The sequence below is a fragment of the Molossus molossus genome, unplaced genomic scaffold (genome assembly GCF_014108415.1).
Source record: "Molossus molossus isolate mMolMol1 unplaced genomic scaffold, mMolMol1.p scaffold_m16_p_2, whole genome shotgun sequence".
Lineage (NCBI taxonomy): Eukaryota > Metazoa > Chordata > Mammalia > Chiroptera > Molossidae > Molossus > Molossus molossus.
This window is the reverse complement of record NW_023425355.1, coordinates 8,864,902-8,870,146: the sequence shown is the minus strand read 5'-3', so window position 1 is coordinate 8,870,146 and position 5,245 is coordinate 8,864,902.

Here is a 5,245-nt window from a genome sequence, read left to right as displayed (position 1 = left end):
AAGCGCCAGAATTTAGCAGAAGAATAAGTACCTTTTACAGCGCTAACTCCTTTTATTGAACTCTTGAAGCGCTTATTGAAAAATCAATTCCAGCTCCTAATTTAAATTGCTCTGCTCATCAGAACAAACCTAACATTCTAAGTCTCCAGATCAAGTTTTAAACTCTAGTTAAAATTCCTTGCATTTTATTACAGAATTAAATTAGTAAATTTTAATCTTAACATCCCTTTTACTATGTCAATGGTGCTGTAAACGGAAATTGCAATTCATAATGCAACTTGTTCTGGAAATATTGGGGGAAAAGTAAAAAATATAATGACCTGTCACTTAAACTTGCCAGCTTTCAAGGTCTCTAAAATCTTAACACACCGTTTGTGTGTGTGTGTGTGTGTGTGTGTGTGTGTGTGTTGGGTTTTGTTTGTTTTGCTATTATTTGGATTTAGAGTTTGGAGTGCTCACCAGTATTTTCATCTCTAAGTGAAAATATATATTTTCACAAATTCTCATTCATTTTTTTTAATTCTCACCTGAGGATATTTTTCCATTATCTTCAGATAGAATGGGAGGGAGGGTGAAAGAGGGAGAGAGCAAGAGAGCGAGAGAGAGAGAAACATCCATGTGAGAGGTACACATTGACTGGTCCCCCCCCCCCATGACTCCAAGCAAGGCCGGGAGAAACCGCAACTGAGGTACGTGTCCTTGACTGGAATCGAACCCACGACTCATCAGTCTGCGGGCTGACGCTCTAACTGCTGAGCCAAACCGGCCATGGCTCATTCTGTTTTAATTACACTACTTAGTGAATTAAATATAGTCTCTAAAAAGAAAAACATAGCAACTTTAAATTTATCAAACTTATTTTTTTTCTAAAAATAGACCAGCCCTTGTGTGTGTGTGTGTGTGTGTGTGTGTGTGTGAGAGAGAGAGAGAGAGAGAGAGAGAGAGAGAGAGAGAGAGAGAGGCTATTTTATTTTTATTTTTATTTTTGTTACAGATCTTTCTCCTTTTTTACCCCATTGACACCCTCCTCCCCATCCCCCCCCCATCCCTGGCTCTGTTGTCCATGTCCATTGGTTATGCGTACATGCATATAAGTTCTGTGGTTTATCTCTTCCTTACCCCCACTACCTCCTCTGAGGGTTGCCAGTCTGTACCCTACTTCCATGTTTCTGGGTCTACCCTATTCCTCAGACTGTTATGTTCATTATATTCCACAAATAAGTGAGATCATGTGGTATTTGTCTTTTTCTGCTTGGGACAAGCTCTCCTTTCTATATAAGTCTTTCAAAAATTAAAAATAATTCACCTATGCTAAAATTTAAATTTTTTAAATGACTGAAATATAAAATTTCACACTTAAGATAATCTATTTCTGTTACATTCTTAATGTTCAGCTCTGGCTATCACTACAGTGTTTATCTGTCTATTTGTTTTACATATATGTGGGATTTTGCTTAGTCCCTTCACCTTCTTTTATCCAGCCCCCTCTACTCTCCCCTCTGATAGTTGTCAGTCTGTTCCATGTATCCATGCCTCTGTTTCTATTTTATTCATCAGTTTATTTTGTTCATTAGATTCCACACATAAGTGGCATCATATATTTGTCTTTCTCTGACTGATTTATTTCACTTAGCATAATACTCTCCAGGTCCATGCATGCTGCCACAAAAGGTAAGAGTTCCTTTTTATGGCCTAGTAGTATTCCATTGTGTACATGTACCACAGATTTTTTAATCCATTCATCTATTGATGGGCACCTGGGCTGTTTCCAGATCTTGGCTATTGTAAACAGTGCTGCAATGAATACAGGGGTGGATATATTCTTTCGAATTTGTTTCGAGTTTCTTCAGATATATTCCCAAAAGTGGGATTGCTGGGTCAAAGGCAGTTCCATTTTTAATTTTTTGAGGAAAGTCCATACTGTTTTTCCACAGTGGCTGCACTAGTCTGCATTTTGAAAAATGCACAAGGGTTTCCTTTTCTTCACATCCCTGCTAGAACTTGTTGTTTGTGGGTGTGTTGATGATAGCCATTCTGACAGGTGTAAGGTGATATCTCATTGCGGTTTTAGTTTGCATCTCCCTGATGATTACTGACATTGGGCATTTTTCATATGTCTATTGGCCATCTGTAAGTCCTCTTTGGAGAAGTGTCTATTCAGGTCCTTTTCCCATTTACTAATTGGGTTGTTTGTCTTCTTGGTGTTGACTTGTATAAGTTCTTTATATAATTCAGAAATTAACCCCTTATCAGATGTATCATTGACAAATATGTTCTCCCATACAATAGGTTATTTTTCATTTTGTAGATTATTTCATTTGCTTGCAAAAGAATTTTAATTTGAAGTAGTCTTATTCGTTTATTTCTTCTTTGTTTTCCTTTACCTAGGAGATATTGGCAAAAATATTGCTATGATAAATGTCTCAGTGTTCTTCAAAATTTTTTTATGGTTTTGCAACTTACATCTAAGTCTTTAATCCATTTTGAATTTATTCTTGTGTATGGTGTAAGATGGTGGTCTAGTTTTTTGTTGTTGTTGTTGTTGTTTGCATGTATCTGTCCAATTTTCTCAACACGATTTATTGAGGAGACTGTCTTTAGCCCATTGTGTGTTCTTGCTTCCTTTGTCAAATATTAATTGAATATAAATGTGTGGGTTTATTTCTGTGCTCTTTCTGTTCGATTGATCTATATGCCTGTTCTTGTGCCAATACCATGCTGTTTTGATTGCTATGGCCTGGTAGTATAGTTTGATATCTGGTAGTGTGATACCTCTAACATTGTTTTTCTTTCTCTAGATTGCAGAGGCTATTCAGTGTCTTTTGGTTTCCATGTAACATTCAGAATATTTGTTCTACATCTGAGAGCTATGCTATTTGTATTTTAATAGGAATTTTATTGAATCTGTACATTGCTTTGGATAGTATAGACATTTTAAAGATGTTACTTTTTTCTATCCATGAACACGGTATATGATTCTACTCATATGTATCTTCCTTTGTTTCTGCCTTCAGTATCTTATCATTTTCTGAGAACAGGTCTTTTAACTCCTTGGTTAAATTTATTCCTATATACCTTATATTTTGTTTTTGTTACAATAGTCAATGGGACTGATTTCTTAATTTCTCTTTCTTATAGTTCATTATTGATGTATAAAAATACCACCAATTTCTGAATATTAACTATGTATTCTGCTACTTTGCCAAATTCATTTATTAGATCTTGTAGTTTTTATGGCTGAGTATTTAGGGTTTTCTATATACAATATCATGTCATTTGCAAATAATGACAGTTTCACTTCCTCCTTTCCAATTTGGATCCCTTTATTTTTTCTTCATGTCTGATTGCTGTGGCTAGGACTTCCAGTACTATTTTGAATATGTGTAGTGAAAGTGGACATCCCTGTCTTATTTCTGATCTTAAGGAAAACGCTTTCAGTTTTTGCTCATGGAGTGTAATATTGGCTGTGGGTTTGTCATATATGGCCTTTATTATGTTGAGGTATGATCCCTCTATTTCCACAATGCTGAGAATTTTTATAAAAATGAGTGCTGGGTTTTATCAAATGTTTTTTCTGCTTCTATTGATATGATCATGGGATTTTATTCTTCATTTTGTTTATGTGGTGTATCACGTGTATTCTATTCATTTACGAATATTTAACCAACTTTCCATCCCCAGATTAAATCCCAGTTGATCGTAGTGTATGATCTTTTTAATGGATTGCTGGATCTGGTTTGCTAATATTTTGTTGAGGATTTAGTATCTATGTTCATCAGGAATATTGGCCTATACTTTTCTTTCTTTGTAATGTCTTTATCTGGTTTTAGAACTAAGATAACACTGGCCTCATAAAAAGAGCTTGGAGCTCATCCCTCATCTTGAATTTTTTAAAATAGTTTAAGGGGGATAGGTGTTAGTTCTTCTTTGAATATTTGGTAAAATTTGCCTATGAAGCCATCCAGTCCAGGACCTTAGTTTGCTGAGAGGTGTATTCTTTTTTAATTACTGCTTTAATTTTATTGGTTATAATCAGTCTTTTCAAGTTTTCTGATTCTTCCTGGTTCAGTTATGGAAGATTATATGTTTCTAGGAATGTATCCATTTTGCCCAGGTTGTCTAATTTGTTGGAATATAGTTGTTCATAGTATTTTCTTACAATCTTTTGTGTCTTTGTAGTCATTTGTTACTTCTCTTTCATTTCAGTTTTTCCTTTCTCTCTCTTTAATCCTCACTCGAGTATATTTTTTCCACTGATTTTTAGAGAGAGAGTGGAAAGGACTATGGGAAGGAGAGAGGGAGAGAGAGAAAGACCATTGATGTGAGAGACACAGATCAATTGGTTGCTTCCCACACATACCCCAATTTGGGCAAGGGATGGAACCTGCAACCCAGGTACGTGCCCTTGACTGGGAATCAAACCCACGACCTTTCGATGCATGTACCAACCCTCTAACCACTGAGCCACAGCCAGCACAACTCCTCTTTCATTTCTGATTTATTTATTTGAGCCCACTCTTTTTTGTTTTCTTTTGGAGTCTGGTTAATATTTCATAAATTTTGTCTATCTTCTCTAAGAACTAGCTCTTAGTTTCATTGATCTTTTGTATTGTTTTATTAGTCTCTATGTAATTTATTTCCACTCTAACCTTTATTATTTCCTTCCTTCTACTTCCTCTGGGCTTTTTTTGTTGTTCTCTTTCTAATTCTTTAAGTTGTAGGGTTAGATCATTTATTAGAAATTTTTCTTGTTTCTTGAGGTAGGCCTGTAGTGCTATGAACTTCCCTCCAAGGACTGCTTTTGCTGGGTCCCATAGATTTGGGGTTGTGTGTTCATTTTAATTTGTTTTCAGTAACTTTTTTTATTTCTTCCTTGATCTTGTTGTTAATCTCTTCATTGCTTAATAACATGTTATTTAGCCTCCATGTGTTTGAATGCTTTTCATTGTTTTTTTTCTTTCTAAATGATATCTAGTTTCATAGCATTATGTTCAGAGAAGATGCTTGATATGATTTCAATCTTTTTGAATTCATTAAGATTTATTTTGTGTCCTAACATTTGGCCTATCTTTGAGAATATTCCATGTGCACTTGGGAAGAATGTATATTCTGCTGCTTTTATATAAAATATTCTGTAAATATAAATTAAATCCATCTGATCTAGTGTGTCATTTAATGTTGCTGTTGCCTTATTGATTTTTTTATCTGGAAGATTTACCCATTGATCTCAGTGGGGTGTTAAAAT